The 15,354-nt window shown below is 41.7% G+C and overlaps 1 long non-coding RNA gene across 2 annotated transcripts; it reads left to right on the top strand.

The window, feature by feature from the left end:
* Positions 1-546: 546 nt before the first annotated feature.
* On the top strand, positions 547-5,528 carry LOC104089164 (uncharacterized). Of its 2 annotated transcripts, none has more exons than XR_684707.4 (6): positions 547-677; positions 2,066-2,153; positions 3,118-3,159; positions 4,342-4,825; positions 4,963-5,021; positions 5,126-5,528. It is a non-coding gene; the product is annotated as an uncharacterized lncRNA (long non-coding RNA). The 2 variants fall into 2 exon arrangements; XR_011413017.1 differs by lacking the exon at positions 547-677 and adding an exon at positions 868-887 and having other exon boundaries at positions 1,087-2,153.
* The last annotated feature ends 9,826 nt before the right edge of the window (positions 5,529-15,354 follow it).

Below are 15,354 nucleotides of genomic sequence, written 5' to 3'. Positions count from 1 at the left end.
CCAGTCGAACTTTCCTCTTCTTCTTTGTCTCCTCCGCTACTCAATTTGCAACAAACAGCTATAGACCTTATTCTATTATAACTTCTAGGTATCCGGAATTGAGGAAACGATGATTTTGGCTTGGTGTGAGAAGAAAGAGCGGAGATTTGCCGCTGATGGTGGTGGTGGCGGAGATACTTTCTAGGAGGAAGAACGATCGACGGGTGAACTGATGAGAGAGAATCCATGAGTTTTATGGCTTTGAGAGAGAGATGGTGGAGAAAAATCTGAAAGAATGAGAGAGAAAAATAATACAAAGTGTATTTTATGGCTTAAGGGTAGGAGGTGACCATAAATAGATATTTGGCTATAAAAATCAAAAGGTAGCTATGGAATATAATTTTTTAAAAGGGTGTTTATTTAAAATAAATAAAGTATCAACCTTTGCTATAGGAGGTAAAACTTCTTAATAGATACGAGCCCAATGATTTCGGCCTAGCCTGTAAGTATAGGCCTGGACGCCATGTCTAAATCCGACCCATACACACAGAAGATCCGACCCGTGACCCATTATACTCGCGCGTTATTTTGAACACTCACGCTCGCTCTCGCTCTCTCGCCCTCGCTGTCGCTCACCATTTTTCAAATTTCAAAAGCTGAGCAGAGCAAATATCGTTTCAGAGCATTGCACAATTATGGTGAGATCCGATCGCTTTCTCTCTTTGTTTTATTCCTCATTTTCCCCAATTTCTCTGTCGAAAAAAATCCTCAGGATCTCAAACCCGTGACTCTCTCTTTGACATTCTGAATTTAAAAATGAAACCCTAACCCTAACCCTGTTTTGTGCCTAGACCTCAGCCAGAACAAGTCCTACACAGTGAAAAATGCAAGTTCGATCGACTTGCATGGTGTGCCTTATTGTGCAACTTCGCTTTTGTGATTATATACTTAATCTTTAAGAAATTTCCTCAATGATACTTGTTAAGATATGTAAACATGTTAGGAGACTAGAGACAAATTTTGGGCTTACTAGCTTACGGTAGTATATTTTAGTCTCTTACCACGTTTTCTAATATCCCAACAAGGTCATAGAGGGAAAAGAAAGAGAATCAGTTATGTAATTGCGAAATCGCAGTCGTACAATAAGGCAGTGCAACATTTCAGCACATAATGACAGCAACCTATCGTGTTCTTAGAATTGGAATCCATCTGCGCATACCCTGGCCCGAGAGGAGTAATTGGCATGTGGAAACATTGGACATGGAACAAGTGAAGTTTTTTGCTTTTTGATGCTATTGTTTCTTTGAGAATTGCACATAGGTTAGGATTGTAAAACGCTAAATATCTTAAACCCCTATATACCCGAATATACATGTAAAAGGGCCCTAGTAAACATAGATTTGGATATTGAGTTTTGCATTTATTGCTTCTAGTGCAAATGGGTGAAACCTTGGTGATTTTAAGTTGAATTTTGTCTGTCATTGTTAATAAACGAGTAAATTTGTAACAATTGATTTTCGCATTAATCCTTCAATGGTCTTTGGCCTATGTCAACCAGAGAGTATATTAATCCACAACAATCAGTGATTGGCGCTGGATCTTAATGGTTATGCTGTTCCACAGTGCTAAAATCTGGTTTCTTACAAGATTTTGCAAATTATACAATATATTTGTATGATTTATGCTTTATTCTTAACTTTTGGTCTTGTTGCACTCTATACTCGTATTATGTGGTGCCATGTATCAGTACTTTGGAAAGTAGAAGCTTTTGACTGTTCTGTTTGTTTTCTGAATCTATTCTAAACCTAGTTTAACTCGTGGAATGAAAATTATTAAGAATGAACATCTTCATCAAAAAGTTATGTAGTTGCTGGGCTTGCATCAAGATATGGAGAAATATGATGTTTATGGTTTATGGTACCACGAGGCATTATCTGAACCTCATGCGAGTGGTTTTGAAAAAAGACACTTATGTGAAGTGCTACATGCTTGGCTGGTTATATTTGAAAGTTCAGATCACTATGATAGTCCATGATTTTCATGATCAAAACTTTGTACTTTTGTTCTATTTTTTCCATTTAAATAGGAAGAGAATCGTCTCCAGTGTTAAGCCTACACGGTTGATACATGTGGAAAATTATCTTGGTGCCATGAAGAACTGGATACACTTGCAGGTTGGCTTCTTTGTCATTTTTCTTATACTTTCTGGGGGAAAGAATCTCTGTCAAAGAATTTTTAATTTAGTTATGACATACTCCTAGCAATTAAAATTCTCTTTATTTTGTTGCTGGCTTCTTATTTAAAATTGCTGAATATCCTATTAATGTTTTGTGTTGCAATCTGAAGCGCAAGTGGAAGAGCTTCCTACTAATGTCGCATGTAATGGTCCTTGGATTTTCCATTTTTAGCTTTTACTCAAAAACTTTGTGTTCACAAAGTTTGTTGGATTTGTCTCGGTGTACTCAAATTCATTTGCACCATATTGGAAACTTATGTAGCATCAAGCTAAGTCTTTCAGATTTCTTTGGCTAGTTTGATTATCATTTGCACTGAGATCTGTTTCACAATGGAGGCCGGTATCAGCCTAGAAAAAACTCTGTTGAATGAGCCTTGTCGAATCCACAGTTCTTATTCATCATCCATCAACATCTTTTCACAATATGTTACTGTGATTGCCCATCATGGTCTGACGGGCAATGTGTAGGGCTTCCAACTGTCATGCTAGCTTGTTGATTAACTCGGTATGATCAAATCTGCTGATCTCTTTTGTTTGCCTGCATATTGTGTGGGTATCGATGCCTCAATCGGGTTTTGAGTGGAATGGTGAACTCCAGTTGCTGACACAGTTTGATGAGAAAATAGTGCATGTTATAACACATACATGCTATGAGTTCCTGTTTTTGTTTCGGTTCTTCTTTCTGATTATTTGGATACTCAATTGAGTTGCATATTTTTAAAGAAATTCTGGAAAACTCTTAATGCTAGTATTCAGTTGATTGGAAAATTACAGCTGCTGCAACGTATAAGAATTAAGATGTGTTAAGATGTATTAATCTTTTTTCCGATTTGTAGGAGACATTATAGAAATTTCAATTTAGATTTGAATTACAATTTCACTGATGGCTTTGCTGTTTTCAGGATACATATGAGACATTCTTCTCCATTGTGGACCTTCATACGGTATCGTTCAAATTTCCCTGACTGTTCCTTAGTCATTTAGTTTGTTTTTCTTTGGAATTGTCTAGTGCTGATTTACATTTTATGGAAGATGTATATGAACTTGCATTATCAAGTAATAGTTGTATGATTCACTTCTCTCCTTTATGTAAATTTGATCAATAACTCTGTACTCACTCAGTTTTGGAATATTTTTTTGATTATCTGCATAATTTGCTAAGACAATATTTCGGTCCAAGAAGTATTTAAATGAAGTGTCTAGATCTTTCATCATTCTCCAATACTCGCAATTGGAAATTATTCTAGTATTCTGACTGACTGACTATCTCGATTCTCAAATTTTATTAGCTGAAATCCTAGTAAGGACTTCCCTTTGCCTTTTCTTTTTGTTGATAACGGTGGCGTCGGGGTATGCTTACATGCACCTCGACTATTCTATTCTACTAGGTACTTCTTACTTCGCAATTCCCACCTGCAGATGTACCAGTATTTCCCTTTTCTTCCTTTACATGGACTTCAAAGTGCCAATGAAAAAGCAAGCATGCAATTGTTTTTATGTTCATTATGATAGGCTTGGCATCAACTAATCGTAAGGTCTTATCAAGAATTAACTAAACTAACCATTAGGTTGATAGTCTTTTAGAACTTTGAGCCTCAATTTGGTGTGTTATTAAGACACACAAGAGGAGCAACGGTACTCATTTGCATTTCTTTCTAGATGTTCCATTGCAAGAGATTTGTGGTGGAATCGTTTGAGTGAAGAAGATGATGCACAGAGAGAGAAAACATCATGGTGATGCAAAACAAAGTACGTACAGTAACAATAGCAAGAAGCCCAAGAGAGATTTGCAAACGATACTCTTGCAAAATTGTTAGTTATTTTATATTTAATGATCAAGGAATTTACCATTTCAGCTTCCAAACTTGGGAATAATGGGCGCGTCCCTAATTTGATTTGAATAGGTTATCAAAATTATGTTGTTTCTAAGATCCTAGGAAGATACAATGACCTCTCATTAGACTATAAGATAAGTTGTATTGTTTATTGAAAAGTGGTGATTCAATTGAACCAGTGCCACTTTCCCACTGTATTACTTTTGGATTGATGTTGTTGAGGAATTAGCATATTTGTTTGGATTTTGCATCATGGCAATGCTACATGTCTGCATCTCTTTTGTTGCGCAGTTACGAGATCTCTTGAAATCTGGAGTTGAATGCCCAGCTTTCTTTCAGAAGCTAGAGAAAGCTCAAACACAGTTCTCCCAAACTTGGTTTATAAGATTTTAGAGACTTGTTGGTCAGAGAATTCGGAACTTCTCAGTGTTTCTTATTTATTTTCTTTAACCTGTGAATAATTTCTTTTTTCTTTCTTGTTAATATGTGAATTTTGGGAAAATATTTCCAATGACTGATCGATTGCAAGATGTTTATTTCTTTTCCGAGTGAGATAGTACTACTGATACCTGCTTATTAATTGTCTTTTTGAATAAGTGAGTTCATGGAATTTGGTCAGTGAGAACGATCTTTGGGAAGGTGGAAATCTTGATGTGGATGAAGAAGACTATGTTTTAGTTAGGCAAGAGGATATAGTAGATAATATAGCATTTTTCATGGCTGCATATCTGTTGTCCCAGAAACAAACTAATGTATGATGCCTTATCAAACTAAGGTATGGATGTTGTCTTACTAGTTGATGTGACTTTTCCTTTCAGTTTAATGTTATTTTGTTTTCTTTACTTTAATCATCTAATGTAGAAAGATGGCTCAATGCTATTCAATGCTATTTTCTTTTTTTTACTTTCGAAGGGCATGGGATGGAAGCACAGTAATTTACAATGAGCTTCTTGGGGAGTCACAGCTATTGGGTAAGCAGAGCTATTCCATTTAAATGTTAGAAGGATGCTACCACATCCTATTTCAACATGGCTCTTAGTGATGTCAATTGCATTCATTCATGTGCGTTGATCAGGATATAACAAAACTCAACCGTTCTAAAAGCTTGCATCTGCAGAATTCTAGACTTCCCGTCGTGTTATATCAAAGCTCTTTTAAGCAGCAGGTATGTCTTGGCTGAAATTCTAGATGCACTGCACTGCCTCCATTTTCATAGTTGCATTTGGTGCTTCCTTAACAGCTTGATGTTCTCTAATAACGTAAAAGCCATTCTGTGGATCACAACCAAGTCTCTCAATGCATTTTAATCCTGTAAATATTTCTCTGTAAATGTAAATATTTTTCCAATGGATAGCCTTTGTCTGCAGAATGATTGAGGCTCGTCTACTAACCTCACTCAACTTAGATCATTGATTCTCAAATAGATTCCAATTGATTATCTGAAACCAGACATTCTCGTCAATGCTAAAAGAGTTATTTTTGAGGATCACCCTACAGAATTCTAGCTGCTGATACTAGTTCGTTTATTATCCATGTCGTTTACTCGCTTACCGAACTTTCAGCAATTAAATTAGACTCTCTGCTAAAGGCTTTTAATTCTATTTATTTCCGTGTATTTATTTTGTTCGAAACTGAGATGAAATAATCGCAGTAATTTAACAGAGACTTAAACATGGTTTACCTCTTTTCATCTTTCCAATCCTGAAACATAAACCTTAACTTCAGGGAGGAAAAAAAAGGAAATTCTTAACCGATCAGCTATTTTTTTTGTTAAAGATAATTTTGGCCATCTTAATAAATATGAACTTTATATAAGCATTAAAAGAAAAATATAAAGAAAGAAAAAGGGAAGGGACTAAGGTGCAGAGGAGAGGGTATCTTTGGGAGGTGGAAAAGTTGGGAAGGATTTGAGGAGATGTGGTGAAGGGGAATTAGGAGTGTTCGTATGCAAGCGGTTTTGTATGAAGCTAGAGTTTGGGTATGTAGCCAGTATCGAATTAAGATTTACACTGTATGATGCATATATTTAACTTTGGGTATCGATCTGATTGGTCGTTTTGAGAGTTGTAGCCCCGTTCCCCCATTTACTGCTCATTTCAACTTAAAAGTTGTAGCCTCGTTACCTATTTACTGCTCATGGTTGAAATCTTAAGTTGAAATGATTGACCGGATGTTGATCCTTGAGTAAACGACTCCGGAATGGAGTTTTGACGGTTCTGTTAGCTTCGTTGGGAGATTTTGGACTTAGGAGAGTATTCGGATTGTGATTTGGAGATCCATAGTAGAATTATGCTTGAAACGACGAAAGTTAAATTTTTGGGAAGTTTGACCGGGAGTGGACTTTTTGATATCGGGGTCGTATTCCGATTCCGATTTCGGAAGTTAGAGTAGGTCTGTAATATCATATGTGACTTGTGTGCAAATTTGGGGTCAATCGGACGTATTTTGATATGTTTCGGCGTCGTTTGTAGAAGTTGAATTTCCTTAGTTTTAATAGGTTTGGATTGGGGTGCGATTCGTATTTTTGAAGTTGTTTGATGTGATTTGAGGGCTCAACTAAGTTCGTATGAGATTTTAGGACTATTGGTATGTTTGGTTGAGGTCCCGGGGGCCTCGGGTTGATTCCGGATAATTAACGGATTAAACATTGAAGTTGAGTGATTGCTGAAGTTGGACCTCTGCTGGTATAACCTCACATGCAGAGCTTTGATCGCAGGTGCGGGATGTGATGTGCAGATGCGGTTTGGAGGGGAGTGTGCAGGTGGTCGCAGGTGCGAGGAGTTTTTCGCACCTGTGTGGGCGCGGGTGCGGTGATAGATGCGCAGAAGCGGAAGGCGCACAGGTGCGATGGGGAATTCCGCATCTGCGTGACCACAGATGCGGCAAGGGGAACTGGGCAGATGGGCTTGATCCACAGAAGCGGCTTGGATGCTCGCAAAAGCGAGACCGCAGGAGCGGAGTGAGGGATCGCAAGAGCGGAATGAGCCACATATGCGTGTGTGATGTCGCTTCTTCGACGCCGCAGAAGCGGTTAAGTTCCCGTATAAGCGGAAGCGCTAGGCAGATTATTAAAACAAAGGGTTCGCGATTTTGGCTTCATTTCAAACATTTCAATCACGGGTTTGGGCGATTCTTGAGAGGGTTTTCGAGGGGATTCTTGAGGTAAGTCTCTTGTGCTCATTTTTTTATCAATAATCTTGCTTCTCCATTGATTTTCCCACCTAGTTTGTGTGTATTTAAGGTGTAAATTGGGAGTTTGATGCTAGGGATTTGGAGAGTTTGATTTGGGGATTTGGGTGACGATTTGATGTCGAATTTTGATAAATTTGGTATGGTTAGACTCGTGGTTAAATGTGCTTTCGGGTTTTGTGACTTTTATAATTTCGAGACGTGGGCCCGACGGCCGGCTTTTGAGTCGATTTTTGACTTTTGATTAATAACTTAGCATTTTCTTATGGAGTTGATTCCTTTAGCCCGTCTTGATTATATCGAATTGTTTATGGCTAGATTCGAGGCATTCAGAGACCGTTTCGCGAGGCAAGGGTGTATTGGAGTAGATATTTGCTCGGATTGAGGTAAGTAACAATTCTAAATTTGGTTCTGAGGGTACAAAACCCCGTATTACGTGTCATGTATTTGGTTTTGAGGTGACGCACATGCTAAGTGACGGGCGTATGGGCGTGCATCGTAGGAATTGTGACTTGGTCAAATTCCATGGAACTGTGTAGTTTTATAATATGTTGTTATCTATACATTCTCCATGTATTAGAGAAATTGAACCACAAATCATGTTAGAAATCATGTTTAGACTATGTGTTGGCACCGTAGGGACCCACATAGGTCGGGTGCATGTTTAATTATCTGATAAATTGTTGTTTTGTACTTAATCACAGTTTTACTTGTATATTACATCTCAGTCTCCATTGTTTATTATTGATGCACCATATTATTGTTGTTTGGACTGCTTATCATGATTTCTGAGGATATTTATGAGATCGGGCTGCACGCCGCAACATGTTATACTGATATATGTCTTGTTATAATGCTTGGGCTGAAGGAGTGTAACGACCCGGCCGGTCATTTTGAGAGTTATAGCCTCGTTTTCCCCATTTCTACTTCTTTTTGTGTTATTCAGCTATATTATGTTATGTCGGGTTAGTTGGTTCGGGACCGGAGTGGTTTCAGAGTGAATTGAGACACTTAGTCTCTTAAGTAGAAACTTAAGTTGGAAAAGTCAACCGGATATTGACCTATGTGTAAACGATCTCGGATTTGAATTCTGATGGTTCTGTTAGCTCCGTTAGGTGATTTTGGACTTAGGAGTGCGTCCGGAATGTGATTTGGAGGTCCGTGGTAGAATTAGACTTGAATTGGCGAAATTGGAAATTTGGCAATTTTGGTCGGCGGTGAAAAATTTGATATCGGGGTCGGAATGGAATTCCAGAAGTTAGAGTAGGTTCGTAGTGTCATTTGTGATGTGTGTGCAAAATTTGAGGTCATTCGGACGTGGTTTGGTTGGTTTCGGCATCGGTTGCTGAATTTGGAAATTTAGAAGTTCTTAGGCTTGAATCCGAGGGTAATTTGATGATTGGATGTTGTTTTGAGTGATTCAAAGGTTCAACTAAGTTTATATGTTGATATATGACTTGTTGGTATTTTTGGTTGAAGTCCCGAGGGCCTCGGGGTGATTCCGGGTGGTTAACGGATTTGTCGAAGTTGGAATTTGCAGCTGGAGCTGTTGCTACTGCTATTTTCGCACCTGCGGAAGAAAGCCTCGCAGATGCGAGGCCGCTGGTGCGCGTGGGGAGTGCGCAGGTGAGGGCAAGGCTGGGCACGTATGCGAAGAATTGGCCGCATCTGCGAGCCCGCAGGTGCGAGGCCTTGAGCGCAGATGCGGAGATGAGAATTTTGGGCTGGTTTCACAGATGCACACCAGGGACTGCAGATGCGAGTCCGCAGGTACGAGAAAGGTGTCCGCAGGTGCGGAAGCTGGGGGATTAAGTGAGTTGCGCAGGTGCGGTCGCGCGGGTACGAGAAAATGGCCGCATGTGCGAAAAACCTGGGCAGAAACCATAAATAGAACCCTTTGCGATTTTGGTGCATTCTTCACCATTTCTATTCGATTTTTGGAGCTTTTGGGAGAGATTTGAAGAGGGAATCAAGGGGGTTTCGTTGAGGTAAGTTACTTGAGCCCTAATACTTGTATATATGGTGATTTTTCGTTGTTTAATCATGGCAATTAGTGAAAATGAGGGGTTAGGGATTGAAATTTTTGGAAAATAATTTAAGGATTTGAAGGACCAAGCAATGTCGGATTTTGATGAATTTGGTATGGTTAGATTTGTGAGTGAATGAGCTTTCTAGTTTTGTAAATTTTGTCGGATTTTGAGACGTAGGCTCGGGGGCCGGGTTTGAGCCAATTTCGGGTTTTGGTCTAATTTTGAAGCTTTTCTTGTGGAATTCATTCTATTAGCGTATATTGATAGTATTGTACTGATTGTGAATAGATTTGGAGCATTTGGAGGCCAAGTCTAGAGGCAAGAGCATTGCGGGGTAGAGATTTGACCGGTTTGAGGTAAGTAACGATTGTAAATCTGTCCTGAGGGTATGAAACCCCGAATTTTGTATCAGTCTACTATTTTTAGTGACGCACATGCTAGGTGACGGGCGTGCACTGTTGGGGATTTGTGACTTGGTCCATCCCGTAGTAAATGTAAAGTTGCATACTTTGTTGAAACCATATGATACTTATATATTTTAGAAAGAATTTCTGTAAATTGGGCTAAATGCCATGTTTGGGCCTTGCGCCAATGCTGTTTGGACCCTTAGGGGCTGTTTCTTATCATCCTCTCATTGTTTCCGATTGAAAATCTATACTTAGTCATGTTTATACTTGTTTACCGCATAACTCAGTTTTATGACTTTATTTTGATGCATATAAATGTTTTGGGCCGAATGCCCTGTTTTACTGAAATGCCCAAGTGGCTTGAGAGGTTTATGAATGAGTGAGGTCGAGGGCCTGATTTTATGAGGATGAGTGTGGATCGGGGCTGACCGCCTGCAACATACTTTATTATTATGGCACGTGAGTTGTCCGTGCAGATTATAGCGCTTGGGCTGAAGGAGCCCCTCCGGAGTCTGTACACACCCCTAGTGAGCGCAGGTACCTGTTGAGTGCGAGTGTCGAGTGACTGGGAGGCATGAGTGATTGCGAGATATGCCCGAGTAGCAAGAGTGATTGTGAGGTATGCCCGAGTGGCACGAGTGACTGTGAGGTTTGCCCGAGGGGCTATTTATGAGTGATTTTTCCCGAGGGGCTGTTTATGATTTCATCATTTTTGCTCACCTTTGCATTTTTCCTCTGTCTGAAAACTGTTAAAAAATATCTTTAAATGATTTTTACTGGAACTGGGTTAAACGAGATTTTTTGATTCAAATCCTGATTTTTAAAAGCATATGGTATTTTACTGAGATTTCCCGATATGAATGTTATATGCTTTATTGCTCGTCACTACTGCTCAGTCTTTATTTATTGTTGTTACTTACTGAGTTGGCATACTCACGTTACTCCATGCACCTTGTGTGCAGATTCAGGTGTAGCTGATCACGGTAGCGGTTATTGAGTGTTCTGGTTACAGATTTTCTTGGAGTTAGAAAGGTAGTTGTTTGCCGATCGCAGCCCCTGCTCTTCTCCCTCTTATCTTCCTCTAGTTTTATTTATCTATTTTCCAGGCTGAGTTAACCTTCCGCACTTTTATTTTGATTGGAACTCCTTTACGAAGGTTTTTATGTTAAATAATCTTGAAATTATCTTTAAAATGAAAATATCGGTTTTTTTTGGAAATGAGTCGGCTTGCCTAGTTCCACGATAGGCGCTATCACGACAGGGGTTAGTTTTGGGTCGTGACAGATTGGTATTAGAGCCTAGGTTACATAGGTCTCACGAGTCATCAGCGGGTTTAGTAGAGTCTTGCGGATCGGTATGGAGACGTTTGTACTTATCTTCAAGAGGCTGCAGAACCTTTAGGAAACTCCACATTCTCGAATTCTTATCGTGTGAATCTGTTGATTCTAGTAACTAAACATCTGTTGTTTCATTCTCTCACAGATGGTGAGGACTCGTACTACCGGTCAGTAGGGCTAGCCACCAGTACCACCAGCCAGGGCCACGAGAGGCCGAGGCCGCGGTAGAGGCCGTCGTAGGGGCAGAGGTGCAGCCCGTATAGCAGCTGGGGCAGTACCGGTTGTCCCAGATCAGGACCAGGTTCCAATTGTTGATGCACCAGCTCAGGCACCACCTGTGCCTATTGTGATTCCAGGCCTTCAGGAGGCCCTAGCTTAGATTCTGACAGCGTATACTGGCCTTGCTCAGGCGGTCTCTATTTCGACGGCTGCAGCCACTTCTCAGGCCAAGGGAGGCACTCAGACTCCCGTCGCTCGCACAGTCGTTGTATTCATTGATGACATCTTGGTGTACTCTCGTAGCCAGGAGGAGCATGCTCAACATTTGAAGATTGTATTACAACGATTGAGGGAGAAGAAGCTTTATGCAAAGTTCTCCAAGTGTGAGTTTTGGCTCAGTTCAGTAGCATTCTTGGGACATGTGGTGTCCAGCGAGGGTAATCAGGTGGATCCGAAGAAGATAGAGGCGGTGCAGAGTTTGCCTAGACCGTCCTCAGTTACGGAGATTAGGAGCTTTCTTGGTTTGGCGGGTTACTACCATCACTTTGTGGGGGAATTTTCATCTATTGCATCGCCCTTGACCAAATTGACCCAAAATAGTGCTCCATTCAGGTGGTCGGATGAGTGTGAGGAGAGCTTTCAGAAGCTCAAGACTGCGTTGACCACAACTCTAGTGTTAGTTCTACTATCAGCTTCAAGTTCTTACACCATGTATTGTGATGCCTCGAGGATAGGCATTGGTTGTGTTTTGATGCAGGAGGGTAGGGTGATTGCCTATGCCTCGCGCCAGTTGAAGACCCATGAGAAGAACTATCCTGTCCATAATCTTGAGTTAGCAGCCATTGTTCACACCTTGAAGATTTGGCATCATTATTTATATGGGGTTCATTGTGAGATCTATACAGATCACCGGAGTATACAGTATCTGTTAAAGCAGAAGGATCTTAATTTGCGTCAGCGGAGATGGTTGAAGCTTCTTAAGGACTATGATATCACTATTTTGTACCATCCGGGGAAGGCCAATGTGGTGGCCCATGCTTTGAGTCGCCAGGCAGAGAGTTTAGCATATCTTCCAGCAGCAGAGAGACCTTTGGCATTAGATGTTCAGACCTTAGCAGGCCAGCTTGTCATATTGGATATTTCGGAGCCTAGTCGGGTATTGGCTTGTGTGGTCTCCAGGTCTTCTCTTTATGACCGTATCAGGGAGCGTCAGTATGATGACCCCCACTTGCTCGTTCTTCAGGACAGGGTTCAGAGAGGTGATGCTAGGGATGTGCCTATCGGTGATGACGGCGTGCTGAGAATGCAGGGCCGAATATGTGTGCCTAATGTAGATGAGCTTCGAGAGTTGATTCTTGAGGAGGCCCACAGCTCGTGGTATTCTATCCATCCGGGTGAAGCGAAGATGTACCAGGATTTGAGGCAGTACTATTGGTGGAGGCGGATGAAGAAGGATATAGTTGGGTTTATGGCTCGGTGTCTCAACTGTCAGCAGGTTAAGTATGAGCATCAGAGACCGGGTGGCTTGCTTCAGAGGTTAGAGATCCTAGAGTGGAAGTGGGAGCAGATCACCATGGACTTTGTAGTTGGGCTCCCACGGACTTCGAGGAAGTTCGACGCTATTTGGGTTATTGTGGATCGGCTGACCAAGTCCGCGTACTTCATTCCAGTTGGTACTACTTACTTTTAAGAGCGGTTGGCTGAGATTTACATCCGAGAGATCGTTCGCCTGCATGGTGTCCAGTTTCCATCATTTCAGATAGGGGTACTCAGTTCACATCGCAGTTTTGGAGGGCCGTGCAGCGAGAGTTGGGTACTCAGGTTGAGTTGAGCACAACTTTTCACCCTCAGACGGACGGGCAGTCCGAGCGCACTATTCAGATATTGGAGGACATGTTGCGTACTTGTGTCATTGATTTTGGGGGTTCATGGGACTAGTTTCTTCCACTCGCGGAGTTTGCATATAACAGTTATCAGTTGAGTATTTAGATGGCTCCGTACGAGGCTTTATATGGAAGGAGGTGTAGATCTCCGGTTGGATGGTTTGAGCCGGGTGAGGCTAGGCTCTTAGGTACAGACTTGGTCCAGAACGCATTAGATAAGGTGAAATTGATTCAGGAGCGGTTTTGCACGGCGCAGTCTAGGCAGAAGAGCTACACGGATAGGAAGGTCCATGATGCATCTTTTATGGTTGGGGAGAAGGTTTTGCTGAAGGTATCACCCATGAAGGGTGTTATGAGGTTTGGGAAGAGGGGAAAGTTGATCCCCCGGTTCATTGGGCCTTTTGAGGTGCTTCAAAGGAATAGGGGAGGTGGCTTATAAGCTTGCCTTGCCACCCAGCTTGTCGAGTGTGCATCCAGTGCTTCATGTTTCCATGCTCCGGAAGTATATTGGAGATCCGTCCCATGTTTTGGATTTCAGCACGGTTCAGTTGGAGGGTGATATGACTTATGATATGGAACCGGTGGTTATTTTGGATCGGCAGGTTCGAAGGTTGAGGTCAAAGGATATAGCTTCAGTGAAGGTGCAATGGAGAGGTCAGCTTGTGGAGGAGGCCACCTGGGAGACTGAGCGGGAGATGCGGAGCAGATATCCACGCCTATTCGAGACTCCAGGTATGTTTCTAGACCCGTTCGAGGACGAACGTATGTTTAAGAGGGGGAGGATGTAACGACCCGGCCGGTCGTTTCGAGAGTTATAGCCTATTTTTCCCCATTTCTACTTCTTTTTGTGTTATTCAACTATATTATGTTATGTCGGGTTAGTTGGTTCGGGACCAGAGTGGTTTCAGAGTGAATTCAGACACTTAGTCTCTTAAGTAGAAACTTAAGTTGGAAAAGTCAACCGGATGTTTACCTATGTGTAAACGATCTCGGATTTGAATTCTGATGGTTCCGTTAGCTTCGTTAGGTGATTTTGGACTTAGGAGTGCATCCGAAATGTGATTTGGAGGTCCGTGGTAGAATTAGGCTTGAATTGGCGAAATTAAAAATTTGGCAATTTCGGTCGGTAGTGAAAAATTTGATATCGGAGTCGGAATGGAATTCCGGAAGTTAGAGTAGGTTCGTAGTGTCATTTTTTATGTGTATGCAAAATTTGAGGTCATTCGGACGTGGTTTGGTTGGTTTCGGCATCGGTTGCCGAATTTGGAAATTTAAAAGTTCTTAGGCTTGAATCCGAGGGTAATTTGATGATTGGATGTTGTTTTGAGTGATTCGAAGGTTCGACTAAGTTTGTATGTTGATATATGACTTGATGGTATTTTTGGTTGAGGTCCCGAGGGCCTCGGGGTGATTCCGGGTGGTTAACGGATTTGTCGAAGTTGGAATTTGCAGTTGCAGCTGCTGCTACTGCTATTTTCGCACCTGCAGAAGAAAGCCTCGCAGGTGCGAGGCCGCTGGTGCGCGTGGGGAGTGCGCAGGTGAGGGCAACGCTGGGCCAAGGCTGGGAACGCAGGTGCGAAGAATTGACCGCATCTGCGAGCCCGCAAGTGCGAGGCCTTGAGCGCAGATGCGGAGATGAGAATTTTGGGCTGGTTTTGCAGATGCGCACCAGGGACCGTAGATGCGAGTCCGCAGGTGCGAGAAAGGTGTCCGCAGGTGCGGAAGCTGGGGGATTAAGTGAGTTGTGCAGGTGCGGTCGCGCAGGTACGGGAAAATGGCCGCATGTGCGAAAAACCTGGGCAAAAACCATAAATAGAACCCTTCGCGATTTTGGTGCATTCTTCACCATTTCTATTCGGTTTTTGGAGCTTTTGGGAGAGATTTGAAGAGGGAATCAAGGGGGTTTTGTTGAGGTAAGTTACTTGAGCCCTAATACTTGTATATATGGTAATTTTTCGTTATTTAATCATGACAATTAGTGTCACACCTCCTTTTTCCCGAACGGGGATATTAGGGGGAGTTTTTCCAATTAAAGTGACAATATCCGAGATGGGATTATTTATTAAATTCATAGTCGCCACTTGGAATAAGTTATGGTGTCCCAAGTCACCGGTTTATTTTAAATCCCAAATCGAGGAAATTTGACTCTATTTATGGTCCGCGAACACAGAAGACTGGGTAAGGAATTCTGTTAACCCGGGAGAAGGTGTGAGGCACTCTTGAGTTCCGTGGTTTTAGC

Source organism: Nicotiana tomentosiformis, chromosome 12 (genome assembly GCF_000390325.3).
Source record: "Nicotiana tomentosiformis chromosome 12, ASM39032v3, whole genome shotgun sequence".
In the NCBI taxonomy this organism is placed as follows: Eukaryota; Viridiplantae; Streptophyta; class Magnoliopsida; order Solanales; family Solanaceae; genus Nicotiana; species Nicotiana tomentosiformis.
The sequence above is the reverse complement of the archived record's forward strand: the minus strand, read 5'-3'. Positions and strand labels throughout refer to the sequence as shown.